The sequence below is a fragment of the Bos indicus genome, chromosome 19 (genome assembly GCF_029378745.1).
Source record: "Bos indicus isolate NIAB-ARS_2022 breed Sahiwal x Tharparkar chromosome 19, NIAB-ARS_B.indTharparkar_mat_pri_1.0, whole genome shotgun sequence".
In the NCBI taxonomy this organism is placed as follows: Eukaryota; Metazoa; Chordata; class Mammalia; order Artiodactyla; family Bovidae; genus Bos; species Bos indicus.
Genome location: NC_091778.1, coordinates 9,191,109 through 9,212,096, shown reverse-complemented (window position 1 = coordinate 9,212,096; position 20,988 = coordinate 9,191,109). Strand labels below are relative to the sequence as shown.

Genomic DNA, 20,988 nt, shown 5'->3' with positions numbered 1-20,988 from the left:
TAAATAGAGAACCAGCTTTGGTTTGCAAGGAACACACACTCCCAAACTGTGCTTCTAGCTTATTACAGGAGCATGTCAAATGAAAGGAAGCTGAGTACCTGGTCCGTCAGATCCAGGCAAAGAGGACTAAGAGCCCAGAAGAGGCAGTAGACAAGAGACGGAAATGGCTTTCTCCACCTGTGAGGCGGGGACACACTGTAAGGAATGGCTGGCTAAGGTCAGCTGAGACATACATGAAGTGCTGGTAAAGCAGGGTTAGCTCTCATGAGAGGCATGTGACGGACGTGTTCTAGAACACACACTTGCATGCACTGCCTCCCTACCAGCAAAATTTGTCTGCAAAAATGACAAGAATCCTTAAAACGAAAAATCCTCCACTGTTACGGTGAATTATCCCTAATGTGGTCTGTGCGTGGTAGTGGACGTAAGTGATGCTTTAACGATTCTTTAACTGTTAAACTTGCACTAGTTTAACTTGGCTTCCCCTGTAACTCAGCAGTTAAGAATCCACCTGAAACGCAGGAGATGTGGGTTCACAATCCTTGGGACAGGAAGATGGCCTAGAGAAGGAAATGGCAGCCCACTCCAGTATTCTTGCGTGGGAAGTCCCAAGGACAAAGGAGCAGGCGGGCTACAGTCCACGGGGTACAGAGACAGACACAACTTAGTGACTAAACAGCAACTAGCTGAATTTATTTACATGAGTGCACTCTGGAAATACCAGAGCGTACTCTTGTTTCCTAGGTGGTTTTAATGTTCAGCCAAGGCAAAAGAAAGTTCAACCACTGCAAAAACAGGCCTGGAAACTTTGCTTCTCGAAGCGTAGTCTATGGACCAGAAGCACTGAGCGTCACCTGAGAACCTGCTGCCCACCCCGGGCCCACTGAATCGCGCGCTGCCATTTAACAGGACCACCAAGGTCCCCCAGCACATGGCGGCTGCGGAAGGGGCCAGGGAGGAGTGTTCTGCTCCAAAGTGAAGGGGTTGGGGGGCAGTCATTTCCAGAAACTCCCTTGTTTGTAAAGAGAAACCTTCTTGCTAATATTCAAAGATGAAGCAATGGGACTGGAAAATACAAAAGCAAAGCTAAGCAATGGCCGGGGCTCAGAAGACTGTACTAATCCCTTCAGGCAGAAAGCTTCAAAGATGCTACCCTGGAGCTTCAGATTCAAACACAACCTCACTAGATGCTTTCCCGTGCATTGTTTAATCCTCAACTACCTGGTTTGGAATACCTATTACCATCCTAAAGGTTAAAATACCTCAAGGGGCTGAACTTGGGTCTCACTTCAGTTCGGTTCAGTCGCTCAGTCATGTCCGACTCTTTGCGACCCCATGAATCGCAGCACGCCAGGCCTCCCTGTCCATCACGAACTCCCGGAGTTCACCCAAACTCATGTCCATGGAGTCGGTGCTGCCATCCAACCATCTCATCCTCTGTCGTCCCCTCTTCCTCCTGCCCCCAATCCCTCCCAGCATCAGAGTCTTTTCCAACGAGTCAACTCTTCACATGAGGTGGCCAAAGTACTGGAGTTTCAGCTTTAGCATCATTTCTTCCAAAAAACACCCAGGGCTGATCTCCTTTAGAATGGACTGGTTGGATCTCCTTGCAGTCCAAGAGACTCTCAAGAGTCTTCTCCAACACCACAGTTCAAAAGCATTAATTCTTCGGCGCTCAGCTTTCTTCACAGTCCAACTCTCACATCCATACATGACCACTGGAAAAACCATAGCCTTGACTAGATGGACCTTTGTTGGCAAACTAATGTCTCTGCTTTTCAATATGCTATCTAGGTTGGTCATAAGTTTCCTTCCAAGGAGTAAGCGTCTTTTAATTTCATGACTGCAATCACCATGTGCAGTGTTTGGAGCCCAGAAAAATAAAGTCTGACACTGTTTCCACTGTTTCCCCATCTATTTCCCATGAAGTGGTGGGACTGGATGCCATGATCTTCGTTTTCTGAATGTTGAGCTTTAAGCCAACTTTTTCACTCTCCACTTTCACTTTCATCAAGAGGCTTTTGAGTTCCTCTCACTTTCTGCCGTAAGGGTGGTGTCATCTGCATATCTGAGGTTACTGATATTTCTCCTGGCAATCTTGATTCCAGCTTGTGCTTCTTCCAGCCCAGCATTTCTCATGATGTACTCTGCATATGAGTTAAATAAGCAGGGTGACAATATACAGCCTTGACGTACTCCTTTTGCTATCTGGAACCAGTCTGTTGTTCCATGTCCAGTTCTAACTGTTGCTTCCTGACCTGCATATAGGTTTCTCAAGAGGCAGGTCAGGTGGTCTGGTATTCCCATCTCTTAAAGAATTTTCCACAGTTTATTGTGATCCACACAGTCAAAGGCTTTGGCATAGTCAATAAAGCAGAAATAGATATTTTTCTGGAACTCTCTTGCGTTTTCCATGATCCAGCGGATGTTGGCAATTTGATCTCTGGTTCCTCTGCCTTTTCTAAAACCAGCTTGAACATCTGACAGAATATGGTCCACTGGAGAAGGCAATGGCAAACCACTTCAGTATTCTTGCCTTGAGAACCCCATGAACAGTATGAAAAGGCAAAATGATAGGATACTGAAAGAGGAACTCCCCAGGTCAGTAGATGCCCAATATGCTACTGGAGATCAATGGAGAAATAACTCCAGAAAGAATGAAAGGATGGAGCCAAAGAAAAACAATACCCAGTTGTGGATGTGACTGGTGATAGAAGCAAGGTCCGATGCTGTAAAGAGCAATATTGCACAGGAACCTGGAATGTTAGGTCCATGAATCAAGGCAATTTGGAAGCGGTCAAACAGGAGATGGCAAGAGTGAACGTCGACATTCTAGGAATCAGTGAACTAAAATGAATTTAACTCAGATGACCATATAATGGCAGGCAGGAATTCCTTAGAAGAAATGGAGTAGCCATCATGGTCAACAAAAGAGTCTGAAATGCAGTACTTGGATGCAATCTCAAAAATGACAGAATGATCTCTGTTTGTTTCCAAGGCAAACCATTCAATATCATAGTAATCCAAGTCTATGCCCCAACCAGTAACGCTGAAGAAGCTGAAGTTGAACGGTTCTATGAAGACCTGCAAGATCTTTTGGAACTAACACCCAAAAAAGATGTCCTTTTCATTATAGGAGACTGGAATGCAAAAGTAGGAAGTCAAGAAATACCTGGAGTAACAAGCAAATTTGGCCTTGGAATACGGAATGAAGCAGGGCAAAGGCTAATAGAGTTTTGCCAAGAGATCGCACTGGTCATAGCAAACACCCTCTTCCAACAACACAAGAGAAGATTCTACACGTGGACATCACCAGATGGTCAACATTGAAATCAGATTGATTATATTCTTTGCAGCGAAAGATGGAGAAGCTCTATACAATCAGCAAAAAACAAGACTGGGAGCTGACTGTGGCTCAGATCATGAGCTCCTTATTGCCAAATTCAGACTTAAATTGAAGAAAGTAGGGAAAACCACTAGACCATTCAGGTATGACCTAAATCAAATCCCTTATGATTATACAGTGGAAGTGAGAAATAGATTTAAGGGACTAGATCTGATAGATAGAGTGCCTGATGAATTATGGACTCAGGTTCGTGACATTGTACAGGAGTCAGGGATCAAAACCATCCCCATGGAAAAGAACCTGGGTCTACTCCACATTAAATCCAGAACCCAAGGGTGTGTGCAAACAAGGCATTGTACAGAGCAAGGAAAGAAGTTTGTACTTCTCTTAAAACTTAATGATCCTATCCTATGATGCCCAAATCCCACACCCAGAATCTTTCCTTTAAAAAAAGAAAAACACAGGCAGACATCTCTATGTATTAAGAATGTTCACTGGGAACTCAGGGTTGTTGGGGGGGAAGGGTGGGAGGAAGGGATAGTTAGGGAGTTTGGGATCGACATATACACACTGCTCCATTTTAAACGGATAACCAACAAGGCCCTACTGTATAGCACATAGAATTCTGCTCAATGTTATATGGCAGCCTGGATGGGAGGGGCGTTTGGGAGAGAATGGATACATGTATATGAATGGTGGAGACTCCTCACAGTTGTTCAACTGAAACTATTACACTGCTTGTAAATCATCTATACTCCAATATAAAATAAAAAGTTATAAAAAAAGAGCATTCATTGGGGTATCATTTGAAGCAAAACTCCGAGGAATGACTGCTAAATGTACTGCAGAACCTATGCATATACCAGTTTTGCAGAAGGAAGCTGATCTCATGTACTGACATGGGAAAACTGCCGTGATACAGAAAACAGAAGCTGTAGACCAGTGTGCATTTGTGATTATGTTCACATAATCTCAGGGAAAAACTGGGAAAGATCCGCGTCAGGCCTCTTGGTTATGGAAGGGGGGAGGTTTGTACATTGATCTCGCAAATCTTCCCAGACCTGTCTATTTATTTATCCTTATCTGTAAATAGAGATAGTCTTCTTTCTTTCAGGAAGAGAATTTAAAATTTTTTTAACAGAGATTCTCCACCTTGGCTGCCTGTTGGTATCATTTGGGAACCTTTAAAACCCCAAGGTGGCACCCAGATCAATTAAATCAGAATCTCAGGCTGAGACTTGGGCGTCAGGTTTTGATTCCACCTGAAATCAACCCAGGTGATTTCAAAGTGCAGTCAAGTTGGGGAATCACTGTTCCATAACAACCTGCGCACACCCCAGAAAAGGTGAGATTAAGGAGAATTGCTTTGTGTTTAATGTCTTTCACATAAAAAATTTAAAAAATGAAATTTGAGAAAGAAAACAGGTTGGGGGGAAGGGGGCACTCAGGATAAGGCAGTCCGTCCCTGGCCTGATATCAGATCAAGTCCCACCCAAGAGATCACACGCAACAGGAAGTGGGGCTGGGGTATGAACCGAGGTTTTCTTCTCATCAGCAAATTCCTATTCTACTTCTTCACTAATTCGGCAATCCCAGAGTTTATAGCTGCGATTCCCATCGTATTCTAGCCATTCTCTACTCTCAGGTAAGAGATTAAATGGAATGGGATGGAGAGGAAGAAAAAGAATCCTACGTCTTAACAACCCAGAGTGGGCAGTCTCCTCACGTTACATACCAGGGGCCCAACTTTTACAGTCTTAAAAATCAGGGTGTAAGTGGGGAGCTGCTATCCAAGATACAAACTGCTTCTCAAAACAGCTGGGAGAACCCGCTCCCCACTCCCTTGGAACTAAAGTTGATGGCAGGGGTCTGCTCTCCCGCAGGCCCCGCCCCACTCCCGGATCAGATCTGTGCTACCCTGAGGCAGAGGTCAGACACAGACCCCTGTCGAGCTTCGGTCCTGCACCCAGGACACGCACACCTTAACCTGCCCCGTGCCAGGCCTCCCCTGCCGCCTCCCCGTTCTGCTCCCTTCCTAGTGCAGACTGGGGCCACGACACCTGCCACCTGCCCACCTCACCCTCCAGCCCAGCTCGGTCCGCACACACTGAGGCCCAAGCTCCCAGCAAGAGTCACCACCTATAGCCTCACCCAGCCCAATAGGCCACTCAGTTAACGACAGCTCAGGAAACACTTTCTACATTGCCAAGCCGGACCAATACCCAAAAGGGCCTCAGAGAAGGCGGGAAACGCTGCTCCTGTGAAGCAACGTCACCCTCCCCACAGGACCCGGGATGTCCCAGCGGAGCCCCAGCGCCCACCACTCACCCGGGCCCTCAAGCCGAGGAGCCACAGCTTCCGTGTAAGCAGCAGCACCTGGCCCTGCACTGCCCCGTCTCCCGCAGGAACTGCTCCCGGCTCCTGAGTTCAGAGCGAGCAGATCCCCAGACAGGAGTGGGGCGCAGAGCAGCAAGGGCACTGGGACCAGGGCCAGAAGCCCCCGGACCAGCAGCCACTCCACCCAAAGGCAACGCGTTCAGGAGGCGAGTGGATTTCACCAAGGGCACGGCGGCCTGGGAGCACCTCATAGGGAGCCCCACTTGCCACCAGTCAAGAACTGCCCCTCACTTCCTTGGCTCTTCAGTCTGGAAGGGTCCTACCTGAGCTAATGTCACTTGGATAGACTTGTGAATCAGTGAGGTGCCGATTTTCCCTGCTTCACAAGGTCTGACAGACCTGGACAGGTGGTGTAGGAAGCGCCCACCTCTCCTGAACACTGACCACAGACACACACACACACACACACACACAGATACATACACACTCTGCAGCCTCCGTCAGCCCACTGCTACCTTCCTTCTCTGGGCACAGAATCACGAGTTGCTCTCTTGGCCCTGGTTCTGTGCATGTGTGACTTGTTTTAACCTGAACCTTTGAAGATACAAGTGGCATTTAGCACCATAGGTCTAGCAGCCTTCACACTCACTCACTGGGAAGGCAGGTTCCTTCCCTAGGGCCTACTACCCGGGAGGCCAAGGACACTGCCTCCCGTTCTCGCAGAAGAATGCAGAAGGGACCTTAACACTGGTGGGGAGGACGGCCTGGCTATTTTGAATCTGGTGGAACTGAATAGCTGCCTGTTTATTTTTAGCAGGTCCATTTGCTGGGGAATAGATGCAGGCTGGCTGGCTTCCCAGTGGTCACACAGCCCAAGGCTGGCACGTGCCACAGCCCCACAAGACTGCAGCATTCACCTGGACTCCCCAGGATCTACGGAGAAGGCAATGGCACCCCACTCCAGTACTCCTGCCTGGACAATCCTGTGGATGGAGGAGCCTAGTAGGCTGCGGTTCATGAGGTCGGACACAACTGAGCGCCTTCACTTTCACTTTTCACTTTCATGCATTGGAGAAGGAAATGGCAACCCACTCCAGTGTTCTTGCCTGGAGAATCCCAGGGAAGGCGGAGCCTGGTGGGCTGCCGTCTATGGGGTCGCGCAGAGTCAGACACAACTGAAGAGACTTAGCAGCAGCAGCCCCAGGATTTAAAGAGAGTTCTTCCTTCTCCCAGAGGCACCTGCAGCTTCTCAGAAGAGCTTGCTGCTGCTGCTGCTAAGTCACTTCAGTGGTGTCCGACCCCATGCGACCCCATAGCTGGCAGCCCACCAGGCTCCTCTGTCGCTGGGATTCTCCAGGCAAGAATACCGGAGTGGGTTGTCATTTCCTTCTCCAATGCATGCATGCATGCTAAGTCTCTTCAGTCGTGTCTGACTCTGTGCGACCTTATGGACAGCAGCCCACCAGACTCCTCCGCCCACAGGATTCTCTAGGCAAGAATACTGGAGTGGGTTGCCATTTCCTTCTCCACAGAAGAGCTTACCCCTGGAGAAATACTGGTCTCACCCCAAGCCTGATGACCAGTTCAGTCACTGCAGTCTAGAGCCTTCTGCTAAGTAAGAAGGCAAATTTCCAGGAGATTTATTAAACAAGAAAACAAGTGTTGGTCCCAGTAACTAAGTCAATTTGGCTGCGGTTATTGTTAGAAAAAGAATGGCATGTGATTCATGACCGGGTGGGCGGGGGAACTGGTCGTAACACAAGAGCCGAGGGAACACCAGGAGACTCACAAGTCCAGTGTGGGCTTGGGCCTGGATCCACTCCTGTGTTCTGAATGGACTGTCATACACTCTCCAAGTGGAAATTGGAACGTTTCTTCCATTATTCCAGCATGATGTGTTACAGTCCTGGGGTGTTCACCAACAGGGGGCGCAAGACACCCCATCGCTGCGTGTCCAGCACATCAAACTCTTGCTAAGGAGCTTCTCCTCTTAAGGGGTCCCTTCCAAGGACAGGAAATAGCTACATGACCCAGCACTTGCTGCCACCGCCTTCAGAGAACAGCAGGCTGCTGGCTGGGCCAACATCACCCCCACCGACCCGCCCCCCTCACCACCCTCCACCCTGGGAGGAAGGTCACACACAGAGGTCTTTGTATAGGACTACCAGGGTGTCTCTGGATCTGTACAGGACGCATTTACCCAATTCCTCACCAGGCTGAGGTTATGTGCGTACATTTAAACCATGCAAATAAAAACTTCCTGTCACCAGAAGCTCACAACGCCAATGGAAGACTCTGGGTGTCTCTCACACACAGAACTGCACCAAGCTGAGCCCACCTTCAGACGTGGCAAAGAGTACTCACCCCAGGAGGCTGTCTCAAAGAAGGCCAGGATCTCCTTAGGTTGTAATGGGGCTAACAACAGAAACTGAGCTTCTGAACCAAGACACAATGGGGAGTGAAGGGGGCAGCAGAGAGGGGAAGAAAGAGTCGGGAGCCAGAGCCAAAAAGCTGGTGGGGGAGGACAAAGGAGTATGACCTCTGCCGTGAGGACGAGGATGGCAGGGAGAAGTTGTGGCAGCTGAGATTCAGCCAAAGCAGAGCAGGTCGCAAGACGCAAAGGCCTGGGCCATCCCTGAGGGGCAACCGAAGGCTAGGACTGGAGGCCACTTCGTCACAAGGGGCTCCTGAGCACTGGAAACGGGACCGGGGTGACAGAGGAACTGAACCTTAAATCTAATGTCAGCTTAAACCCAAACAGCCACGTGCAGCAAGTGGCAGCCTCGCGTCCCGAGCACAGACGCGGTGCTAGAGGGCGTCCTCAAGGGCCCGAAGGAGACACAAGAGCCGGGTCAACGGCGCGATGGCCAGTGCCCACCTTGCCGGGCAGAGTGTGGTCCTGCCCCTGAGGGTGGGGGACGATGGTGCGCTGGGCCGCGGACCCTCAGCAGCATGACTGAGGCCCCGGAATCAGACTGCCGCGGCCATCCTCAGGTGGTTGGTCTCGCCCAGCCCGTGCTCACAGGGTTGTTACCTTCATCCTTAGGGGGCCTGGCTGGGCTGTGACTCGTGTGAGCACCCTAGAGATTCCACACTAGCTCACAGAGAGGGCTGCCTCCACACCCTCCATTGTGACGGCCCAGCGCAGCAGCAGGGCAGCCAGCGCAGCCAGCCCCGCCACACTGCCCACCCTGGTGGGACCCGCGGTCCCATAAGTCACAGGGCGCTTCCTGGCTGCCCTCCAGGAGACTGGAGCCTTCTCCCAGTAATGTCTAGGTGAGAGGATCTGCTCAGGGAAGGCTTCTCCTGCTGAAGCAGAAACTTGGGGTCCAGTACCAGAGCTCCAGGTAAGAAGTCAGAAGCAAAACATCCCATCTGGACATGGTTCAAATCAAGATCTCCTCCTCCAGCTCAATTCAAAATTAAGCTTCCAGTTTGCAAAACTTCAGAAACCAGAAACCCATGCAAGGAACACCCCAAATCCCCTGACTCCTCCGACTAAACCCACAACCATCTAGCCTCACTCAGCTTCAGGTGATAAAATCAGCATCTCCTACAAAAACCTTCCCACTGCATCCCTGAACGACGATGTCACATCCATCCTGCCCCTCATCCCTGGCTTCTGGCAACCTTCTTGCTTTACCAGTGAATTCTGACAGGTCTCTGAGGACGGTGACAGATCAGGTGCCAGGGTAGTGCTCCCAGGCACATGGAGTTCCCACCCACAACCAGAGAACACAAGACTGCCCCAAAGATATGAAGGTGTGCTTGGACAGCAAGCTCACCCGAAAGCTGTTAAGGACGGCACATGCCTTCAAAAGGAATCAGAAAAGATGCTGAGGAGAGGCAAAAGACGCAAAGAGGGAATACGACACCGACTTCCCAAACGGCAGCCAGTGCAACAGGACTAACTCAGAAATGACCTGAACGCATAAGCTAATTTCTACTCAACAAAAAATTCATTGGTGCCAACAAGGTACAAAGTTCAGCGGGGCACAGACATGAACCAGACAGAAACACGGCCTTCTTCCAAGCCTTTCAGTTTCTTTGGGGGAAAATTCCCCAGTGACCTCTTCCTCAGTTGGCCTGGTACTGCCACTGACCAAGTGACAGGTTTAGCCCGAGAGTGAATCAAGGGTTCTGGTTGCGGGGGGAGGATCTGGCCACCAGATGTCCCAAATTGGACTGTCCCGGGGTAAGAGAAGACAGGAGCATGAACAGCAGCACTGAGCCAGTCAAGCGGGGCGGGGTGCCCGTTCAGCACGCAGACTTTCGTTCCCGCCACTACCTGGTACCCAAATCTGGATCCACTCTCATTTCAACTACTCCGAGAGTAAAGCCCGTCTTTTGCGGGCGTGGTATTGATAGAAAGGATCTGAGGGCCTGGCTTTCTCTGCCGTCTTTCCACCAACCCTTCGCCTTCAGCCACACAGCCCCAACTCCTGCCTTCAAAGGGGCTTGTCCTTGTGTTCAGAGCAGCTTGCTTCTGGTTGGCTGCCCACCTTCGCACATGTTCTCACCAAGACAAGGGAGTAAAACCAGAAAGGAGAGGAAGGAAGCAACACCAGAGAAGGGGAAGAGGAGGTTCCAGGACGCAGGGGCCCGGGGATGCTGAGCACACGGTGAGCATGAGAGGAGCTTCCCACCAGTGGACTGCAGTGGCCAAGGCCCAAGGTAGAGCCAGAGGCTGGAGAGAGATTCAGAGAATACCAAGCTAAAGAAACACAGGAAATCAACTAGGGGAAGAGGAGGAAGGGAGAAGACCAGAGAGGAAACTCGGAGAAGCTAGAACTCTGCAGCCATGGCAATATAAATACCACAACCCTGTAACATGACCAAACGCTGAGCTGCCCCTCTACTGAGACAATGAGGGGGAAAATGGAGAGGAATGGGCCAAGTCCGTATCTTCCAGAGTAGAAAAACAGAACAGACAGCAGTTTTTAAAAGGAAGGAAGGAAAAAATAAAGCAGTACACTGCTTAGAAACAGATCCAGCCTTCCTTACCCATGGACACAGAGCCCAAGGACAGAGCCTACAGGGCTGCGAATGTGCGCGGGTTTGGGTCTGCGGAGGTCTGGACCCGACCCCCCAGGAGACCCAGAGGCTGCCCTGCAGAAGTACTCAGGAGGGAGGCCAGCCCCCTCCAGAAGGGGTCAGGACAGGTGGGCGAACACTCTGGGCAAAGGGCTGTTCTTTCAAACCTTAGCAGAGTCAAGTCAAATCCTTCTACAAGCAACCCTATGATAAATTAATACTCTCCTAAATATTAACTACATGTTCTATTACCATACAACTTTTACCTATATGATTAATATGTATCAGCGCTAATCCACCTATGTACAAACTTATACTGTTTATTTTCAAATACTAACTGATAGCAACCTTGCTTCAAGAAACCCCCAACTGCCTCCTGACACACAGCAACAATCAGAAAGAGAACATGCTTACTGAGGGCAAGCTAGCCTCAGGCAGCAGAACCCCTCAGAGCCAGCAGTTTAATAAAGACTAAAGACCCACAGGGAGCCAGGATCCACTGCAGGTGGGGGAGCCCTCAGGAAGCAAAGATGGAGGGAGGGGTAGGGAGTCACATTTCAGGTAATAAGATAACACTGTAGAGATGTGGGAACCTGTGTAAGAAACCCGCAGCCTCTCAACAGAGCACTGAGCCCTGGGCATCCCGTCGTGCAATGGATTAACCACACTCCTGTGCATCCTTATTGTCACCCTGCTTATGTAACTTACATGCAGAGCACATCATGAGAAACGCTGGGCTGGAAGAAGCATAAGCTGGAATCAGGATTGCCGGGAGAAATATCAGATACGTAGATGACACCACCCTTATGGCAGAATGGGAAGAGGAACTAAAAAGCCTCTTGATGAAAGTGAAAGAGGAGAGTGGAAAAGTTGGCTTAAAGCTCAACATTCAGAAAACTAAGATCATGGCATCTGGTCCCATCACTTCATGGGGAATGGATGGGGAAACAGTGGAAACAGTGTCAGACTTTATTTTGGGGGCTCCAAAATCACTGCAGATGGTGACTGCAGCCATGAAATAAAAGACGCTTACTCCTTGGAAGGAAAGTTATGACCAACCTAGACAGCGTATTAAAAAGCAGAGACATTACTTTGCCAACAAAGGTCCATCTAGTCAAGGTTATGGTTTTTCCAGTGGTCATGTATGGATGTGAGAGTTGGACTGTGAAGAAAGCTGAGCACCAAAGAATTGATGCTTTTGAACTGTGGTGTTGGAGAAGACTCTTGAGAGTCCCTTGGACTGCAAGGAGATCCAACCAGTCTATCCTAAAGAAAATCAGTCTGAACATTCACTGGAAGAACTATGCTGAAACTGCAATCCTTTGGCCACCTGATGTGAAGAGCTGACTCACTGGAAAAGACCCTGATGCTGGGACAGATTGAGGGCAGGAGGAGAAGGGGACGACAGAGGATGAGATGGTTGGATGGCATCACCGACTCAATGGATATGGGTTTGGGTGGATTCAGGGAGTTGGTGATGGACAGGGAGGCCTGGCGTGCTGCAGTCCATGGGGTCCCAAAGAGTCGGACATGACTGGGTGACTGAACTGAACGGCATTGTGAACGATACCATCTGGGAGAGCTGAGAAAGTGTTGTGTAGTTTAAACGAGGAGCCCGGGCCGAGGAAAGCCAGGTGAAGCCCGCCCGGGAGAGGAGGAGCTTTAGCTCTAGACAGCATGGTCAGTGAAGATCTCTGCAGAGGTGGCAGCAGCGTGAACGGCAAGGAGCAGCTCTGCCAAGACCTAAGAGGACGGGAAAGGAGGGGGAGAAGTTCCAGCAGGGAGAAGTCAGGCCAGAGTCCTGCGGCAGTCACAAGCCTGGCTGACTCAAGAGCCGGCCAGAAGCGGAGGGCAGGGCAGGACTGCGGGCTGCTGCCCGAGGAGCCGTTCCCAGCACCGCTGGGCAGACGCTGAGCTAAAGCTCACCCAACTCCCTCCGGAGAGGGCGCCCCAAGAGCCACGGGACTGCAGGTTCTTAATAAACAGAAGCTGACTGCAGAATCCATTCCAGGACAGAGCGCCCCTGCGGCTGGTAGCACAGCAGGGACGCTGTGACAAGAGGTTCCCTCAGCAAATTCATCTGCCAGGAAGACCTGGGGGCACACCCCTCATTACCCTTGGGGAACTGGAGCTAAGCTCTTACCCTCAGCCCTTCACACCTTCAAACGTATCTGTCAGAATAAGGGGGCCCAGGCCCCCCCCACAGAGGGGGGCTGGGGACAGAGGGCAGTGACGGACAGAGAGACACAGGCACAGACAGACACACACATATACGCAGCCCCACAGAAGCCCTTGCCACTTCTTTCAATCAGACTTTGCGAAAACAATCTTGCTCTCCAGCCAACATAAACCATAGGCAACAGAGGACCTTATATGGCTCGAAGCTTCCTTAATCAGAAACAGGGAGAGGGGCTGGCAGCTCGGAGTCAGAGGAAAGAAGGAGCGAGGGAGGAGCAGGGTGAGGAAGGAGGGCAATGAGGGACAAAACGTATCCGTCAGCCCCCTTTTTCGTCTCCTTTGGGCCTCAGTGACTCCCCAGGAAGAATTCCCCGTGAACGGCATGAGTTTCCCTTCCCTCGTGGTTTTCTTCTGGCTTAAGCCAGAGGACGCCGGTTTCCAGGCTGCAGTTCTTTAGTGGCCGGTCCTCAGGCTGGGTGACTTCCCATGGAAACAGCACCCAGCCGCTGGGTTGTCCTTCCCCAGGATGGCAGTCCTGACCTACAAGCGTCCGCTCAGAGGGCTGCCTCGGTCACATGCCTGCCTGCTCAGGAGAAAGGGCTGGGTCCCTGCCACAGGTCCCAATAGAAGCGGCAGCCCCGGGGACCTCATGAGTGGCCACTCCCACACCCACGGTGGTCTCTAGGGGGCTTTCTCCCCCTTCCTCCCTGATTAAGAGAGGCGGCGGCTTTGGAGCTCGGACCTGCCCCACACACTGAAGCCGCACGCACTTGGCCCTCCTAAAGGAACCACCTGCTAAAAATAGCATGACAGCACATGCTTGGCCGGGCAGGCCGCACCAAAGTCAAAGGACAAAGCGAGGAGGTTATTCTCAGGCCCAGCCCATGCAGCTCCGGGCAAGCCACTCCTTTCTCTTTGGAGAGACAGGAAGGGGGAGGTGAGTGGGGTGGAAATCCACAGGGCGGGGGGTGGGGGTGGAAACCTGTCCTCCAAGCCAAGGCTGGAGGGAAGTGATGGGGGCAGTGGGGCGGCCTCCTCCAACAGGGACCAGGCTGCTCTGGGCTGCAGCCTGCTTGAGGGCCAGGGGACTGTCCCGTGACCCTGTGCAAGGTCTGACAGGCCACACTATTATTAGCCAAGGACTGAGTGGCTTCACAACAGCCTTTTCAGCCAGGTGACTGAACTAAGCCATAGAGTCTTCAGAGCAGTTTTCCAGGCCCTAAGGCAGGGCTACCTCACTTAGGAGGCTGTCTGCTCTTAGTCACTGCCATTACTGTGCAGCTTGAAGGCACTGGACGGTTGCATAATTCTGACGATAAAAACACTGGAAATATAAGGGCGTTAAAGATCCTTAACTCCCGTTTCCCGTAAAATAACATTGAAAGAAATGAGATACAAATACCTCCCTCCTAAGGCTGAATGAGGCTGGAATGATCTAACAGTCTGACTCAGTTTGTGGGATAAATAAATTTACGTTTTAAAAGCCTGGTTTCACTTTCTGGATGAGGATGGAGGGGTAACAGGGCAGTTAATAAGAAAGAGCCCCAAAGGGCCTGACCCAGCCCAGCCCTGTGTCCTGGAATCAGCTTCCTTTTCGCAGAGCCTTGGCTTCCATATACACAAAACTAGAAATTCTTAACCTCATAGGGATGAGAGAGAATAAAAAGGGAATAATGTGCAAAAACCCTCCTAAGTTATCAGGTATACAGCAGATGCTCAATAAATGCCTTATAAATCTTCTGTCAGGCTCCAAGAAAAGAGTTCACAGTATATGCCAAAGGCCAGTCTAGCAGGGTTAAAACCAAGCACACCCAGGACTAGATGAGGGGCATATGGAAATAAAGCCTGCTCCCCAGAGCCAGACCCACACCAAGACTTGGGGATCCCCACTGGGAACCAACTCTCCCCAAAGCCTTCGGTAAAGACAGGCTTCCTACCGCTGAAACGGCCTGCCGGGACAGAATGAAAATGACACTCGTCTGTAAGGTGCACACAACCTGGCTTAGAAAGGCCCACGCTGGGATCCTGCAAAAGTCACCAGGCCACTGAAGGACCAAATAGCAAGTCTGCTGACATGATGACCAAGGCCAATGAGCACAGGCCTTGGAGAACTAGCGAGGACCTTTACGATGATGAACAGTCTCTCGAGCCAAGATGGCTTTCCCAAGGCTTAGCGTCCGGCCCTTCACTTCTCTCTCCCATCCCCAGACCCCTTGCTACACGCCTCTCTCCAACTGTTTCATGATTGATCACTGCCCTCCAAACTGGTAGACCAGAACTTGCTTCTGAACATGCCATGGAGAGAGTTGATAAATCACTTGTCACCAAAGATGTTCGGTTTGTGGAATATAGAAGACTGAGGCCAAACACGTGATGCTTTACAAGGCGAGACAATGAAGCTCTTAGAGTTGGGCAAAGAACTAAGACCAGAGCTGTCCAACAGAGCTTTCTGTGACGATGAAAACGTTCCTGATCTGCACTGTCCAGTACCGCAGCCTTGGGCCACATGAAGCTATGTGAGCATGTGAAATGTGACTAATGTCACCAAGGAGCTAATAATTAAATTCTCCTTAATGCTTTAAAAAGCTTAAATTTAACTAGCCACCCATAACTAGTAGCTATCTATAGGACAGGCAGCTCTACACCCCCAGCCCTAAGGATGGATTCAGGAAAATAAAGATATAGTAAGAAATAAAAACACTTAATACAGTAGCACCTGAGAGCTAAGTGAACTTCAAATGCACTTAAAACAGTGGATTGACTTTTTTTTTTTTAGGTCTTTGGCTAGTACTATCCTCGGAGAAGGCAATGGCACCCCACTCCAGTACTCTTGCCTGGAAAATCCCATGGATGGAGGAGCCTGGTAGGCTGCAGTCCATGGGGTCGCTAAGAGTTGGACAGGACTAAGTGACTTCACTTTCACTTTTCACTTTCATGCATTGGAGAAGGAAATGGCAACCCACTCCAGTGTTCTTGTCTGGAGAATCCCAGGGACGGGGGAGCCTGGTGGGTTGCCGTCTATGGGGTCGCACAGAGTTGGCCACGACCGATGTGACTTAGCAGCAGCAGCAGCAGTACTATCCTGGCATCCCTGGCCCAAACATACCCCACCCTGCAGGCAACTCCACCTACCAGCAGTTGTAAGGGGCAGACTAACTCCAGGGCTCCCAGAAGCACAATCTGAATGCATTTCATACTGACTAACTTTATTTCCCCAGCTGCAGAAACTGAGACCTGCCCGGAACTCCAGCCAGGTTTCAGTCTTGAAAGCTGTAGAGACCTCAACCTCCACCTCACCCTGCCACCCCTAACCAAGACTCCTGTTAGCTAACCCCTCAGGGATGAAACAAGACCTCAGCACTGCTCAGCTTTACTTCCAGAACTTTCCTGGGGCCCTGCTCTGTTCCCAAGTGCATGGGCCTCAGTGAGGACCAGCACTGCCAGATGGCGACAGCAAGTTTAGTATCAACTTCTACAAACTTACCAAACTGAGCTGTGGAAACATTCAGATGGCAAGAACTGAACAGAACAAAGACCACTTAGCAGAACCATACAGGACAGGAAGAGGACACCTAGAAAGGTCCATAAGACTGAAAGCCAGTCCTCAGAATGCTGAACGGCAACACACATTCCTTTTACTGCAACAATCTGCTTAGGAAGCAGCAGACAGAAAAGGTGAAAACCCCATAGACTTGACGACTCCTTGTTCTTCTCACAAAAGCCCTCCAGAGGACCGAGTGTAAGTCCAAACACAAATTTAGTCAGTTTCTCTATCCTTCAATTTGTATTTTTATTTGCCACTGAAACAATCCCGAATGACCTCCAGCTTCACCCTCCTCAACTGTACTCAGAAGTGTGAGGATTAAAGGAACAGGGAGGTGCCTGCTTGTAACTCACCTCGCAGAGTAACTATCAAGGAAAAGCCGTCCCCTAAATTTTAGCTTCTGTCTCCACAAGTGACTTCTCCAGCCACTCTGTCCTACCCAAAGCACTGTCCTTGTTCTGCATTGCCCAAGTTTAAAATTAGGTATGAGGGACAGCAGGTTTGCTCAGTGAGAATGCCACACACAATCGGTAGTTGATGTTAATAATCAAAGGTGAAATCTGTGTGAGGCATTACATCAGAAAGGGATGTAGATGAAAACACATGCCCTAGGAATGAAGGTCTGGGATTAAAATATATCCCACACAGATTAGCAACTCAAATAGTATGAGACGATTTCAACGGACTAAGAGGCCCATAAGGACCAACCTCCTCCCCAGAGGAGATAAACTCCCTAGATAGCAGGATGAAGGCATTTACTCACATCCAAACTTCCCCACCAGAGCACAACAGTCCACACTGCAGAGAAGACCTCTCATTCAAGACTCACAAGATTAGGAAGGAAGCACTGGGGGAGAATAGGCTGGAAAGCACCAGCTCACCAGGCACGTGGCTTGAGCCAGGAGGCTGGCTGGCAATGTGTAGGAAGCCAATTTTTCCTCCTTCCAACCAAGTTTCCAGGTGAGAGGTTGGGGAATAGAGTCCTTTTATTAATATTCAAGTCACTTAACAGATTCAAGAGAAACAAAGTCAGTCTCAGAGACTCTTGAGAAGGAGGGAAAAAAAAAATAATGTGTGAGTACCCAACATGTGCCAGGCACAGCGCTGCGCCCCACAAATATTATCTCAATTTGTCTTGAGGACGAAAGAAGACTGAAAAGCTTAAAACCAGCCTACACCCACAAATGGTGATTTTGACCTGGCCTGGGTTCAACGCCCAAGAATAATCTGCATTACTAGGTAGAATAAACTACTTTAAAATATTGACGCTGAGCAACCTTATTCTGGAGACATATCTCCTTGGCACCTGAGCAGCCACTTCAACTGACATCCTCACCGACACCCTGCAGTGGCCAAGTACTTCCTAGAGACTGCTGGGCGGAAGAGCAGATAATCTAAGAGCTAGACAGCAGACCAGTGTCACCACAGGCTGGGAGGGGATCAGTTTTCTGCGACTTCAGGGGCCATCACCTGACAATATGTGTGACAATAGAGCCTACTGAATTCAGATAGGCACCAAGGCTTCAATGATTTGCATACCTGTAGGATCCAGAGAACCTACTATAGCCCAAGGCCATTCTTCATCTAAATGCACACCCAGGAATTACTACCCAGAACCCATAATACAAGCTCAGAAGTTAGAGGAAAGGTTCAACACAAGTCAAAAAAATCTACCTCACTTGTCTCCAGTGCTAAGAATGTCTTAAATCATCAGCAGGTGAATCCCTTGAACTTCAAGAACAGAGGAATTTGACAGACGGGCACGTCATGCTCCCCTCTCTTCGCTTCAAAGATGCTCTGTACCTTTAAGAGCAAAGGGGATGGGCAGTGCTAAGAGCTCAAACTTCTAATTAGAATTTAAAAGAAAATTATTTGGAAGGACTTAGTTCCAAGAATGTGGCAGCAAGGTAAGGTTACTAATTCCCAGAATTGACAGCTTTTTGTGAATGGGGTTTCTTGATCCAGAATTTCGACAAAGGAGGTGGGGGTATTGGAAAACAAACCAACCAACAAGATATGACTGTACCTAGTGTCCAGCAACCCAGATTAACCTACAGGAGATACATTTAAACACCAGACAGCCTGTACTTCCCCAGGGGAAAGACAGCTAGTTCAACCTCAGGGCTCGCCCATATACCCGACACGGCTTGAGAGGCCTCCTCTGACACCTGGAGTTATGTACATAAACCCGGCTGCTGTTAGCGGAGGACGAGAGGGCAAGAAGGCGCCCGCCAACCTCGTCATCTCCGCGGGAAAGGGGGACCGCGAAACGCGCGGTTTTCCCAGCCAGTCGACTGGGCACCACCTGCCACCAACAGCTCCGGTCCTTCTCTGGGCCTCCTCCGGGGGTGGGAAATAGGAGCGACCGTACCCAAGGTGGCACAAAGCAGGAGGGCTGGTGAAAGCTCGCCCCCGAGGCATCCAGACCAAAGCCTGCCCACGCACACTGGGACCTGTGACCCCGAAACCAGCGTGCTCCCCCCGGGCCGCCCCGGGGCGCGAGGTCAGCGGGCGCCCGGGGCGGCACGCCTCCGTCTCCCCGGACACCCTGTAAAGGGGCTGGGAGAGCTTGTCCTCGAGAGACACCAAGCCTTCGATACCAGGACCCTAAACCTCCCTCCTCCCGCAACAGGGTTCCAAGCACAGCGGATCTCCGAGCTCAGCCTCGCGGTCCCGCAGACCGAGACCCCGTGCCCTGAGTTCGCCGCGTGCCGCTCCCAGGGGCTGGGCTGCCCGCTCGGGTGTGCCACCGCCGGGCCTCGGTGCGGCGAAACCCGGGGCACGACGGGAGAGCCCAGAAGTTGGGGGAGCTCTCTGAAGTGACCAGCTCAGCTCCAACCCCGGAGGAGGCGGGGGAAGGGCGCCCGCGGGCCTTCGGACACTCCCGCGCCCTTGTGAGCACCTGGCCCTGCCCGCCGCCGCCGCCTCTCCCGGCGCAGGCCGGGCGCACGCGACCTTTGAAAGCGAAACGCGCGCGAGGCCGGGCGACCTTGGGTGGGACGCACTGGCGTCCGTGCCCCGGAGGGTGTGAGCCGCAGCTCGCGGAAAGTTAAGCCGCGGAGAGGCGTACGGAGCGCCGAGCCCGCGATTCCCGCCCCCCGGGGACGAGGACGCGCGCGGGGGGCCCGCGAGGCTGCCGAGGGCGGCCGTGGCCGGTCACCAGAGGCGCGTCAGGCGGGGCCCGGCGGGGCGCGCGGGCGGTGGGAGGGAGAGGGCCTGCCTGACAGGCGGCGACGGCCCGGCCGCCTCAGCGCCGCCCCGACGGCGCCGCCCCCGGGGCCCCCGCAGGTGCTCCCCGTTTCACCGGCGGCCCCCACTCACCGCTGCTCGGCCACCGTCAGGGTGCAGAGTCCTCGCGCCGCCGCCGCCGCCCCCCGGCCCCCCGGCCCCCGCCTCTACCGCGCGGCCCCTCAGCGCAGCGCTCTGACCGCTCCCCCACGTGCTCGGCCGGGCCAGGGGAACACAGACACATTAAATACCGAGGACGCGCGGCGACGTGCCCGCGGCGCGACGCAGGCCCCGCCCCCCGCCCTCGTGCCCCCACGCCGGCCAGCCACCCCTGCGCGTGCGCGCCGCTCCCGGCCGCGCCAGAGGGGGCGCGGTCTAGAGCGCTTGGCCGCCGCCCGCCGCTCGCCACCGCCCGCCGTCGCCGCCGCCGGGCGCTGCCCGTGCTCTCGCGAGATGAGCTGTCGTCTCGGTGGGGCTCGGGAGACAGGCCGCGCTGGATGCTCTGGGACGCTTCTTGCGCGTTTCCATCGGTGAAGCTCCGAGCTCTGCGCGGCTTCGCCCGCCTCGGCCGCGGACGGTCTCCGGGGCTAGTGAGACCGTCTGCCTGCCTCGGGAGGCCCCTGAAGCAGGCAGAGGGGCCGCTGGTGGGCAGCGCCTCCCTCGCCTTCACTTAAATAGATATATTCAGTGTGATTCATCATTGCATTGTACGTGATTTGGTGATATTTAATAATTGCACGATAATAACTGCATAATGGGAGAAGGCAATGGCACCCCACTCCAGTACTCTTGCCTGGAAAATCCCACGGACGGAGGAGCCTGGTGGGCTGCAGTCCATGGGGTCGCTAAGAGTCGACACGACTGAGCGACTTCACTTTCACTTTTCCCTTTCATGCATTGGAGAAGGAAATGCCAACCCACTCCAGTGTTCTTGTCTGGAGAATCCCAGGGACGGGGGAGCCTGGTGGGCTGCCGTCTATGGGGTCGCACAGAGTCGGACACGACTGAAGTGACTTAGCAGCAACTGCATAATGGGAGTGCCCGTCACAACTCACATGTCACTCTTGCCCCTTTTCGGAGTGACACACTTTGCTCTAAAGACGGTTGGGATTTGGAATAATTATTGCCAAGAGGAAACTTAGGAAAATAAATTGCGCCCCCCCCCCCCCCAACCCCCGGTACAGGTGGACAGGGTCGGGTTCCAGCTGGCCAGGGAAGTGAGGACAGGAAGTGAAAAAAGTTCATATTACTTATGAACATGCTTAATTTTCCCTAGTTTTCAAATACAAATTTAAATGACGATGAGATAACATTTGCCTAT

At 51.9% G+C, this 20,988-nt stretch overlaps 1 protein-coding gene across 3 annotated transcripts in view; it reads right to left on the bottom strand.

The window, feature by feature from the left end:
• The window catches only part of AKAP1 (A-kinase anchoring protein 1), a 36,413-nt gene extending 16,503 nt beyond the window's left edge, over positions 1-19,910 (bottom strand). The window contains exons 1-2 of one of the 3 annotated variants that reach the window (XM_019981438.2): positions 19,761-19,779; positions 18,114-18,242 (exon numbers count right to left, since the gene is read on the bottom strand). The gene's annotated coding sequence lies outside the window, so the exon portion shown is untranslated. Of the gene's footprint in view, positions 1-8,561; positions 8,772-18,113; positions 18,243-19,760 lie in introns of those variants that run through there. The other 2 variants (XM_019981437.2, XM_070772504.1) reach the window with 2 other exon arrangements.
• Positions 19,911-20,988: the final 1,078 nt, after the last annotated feature.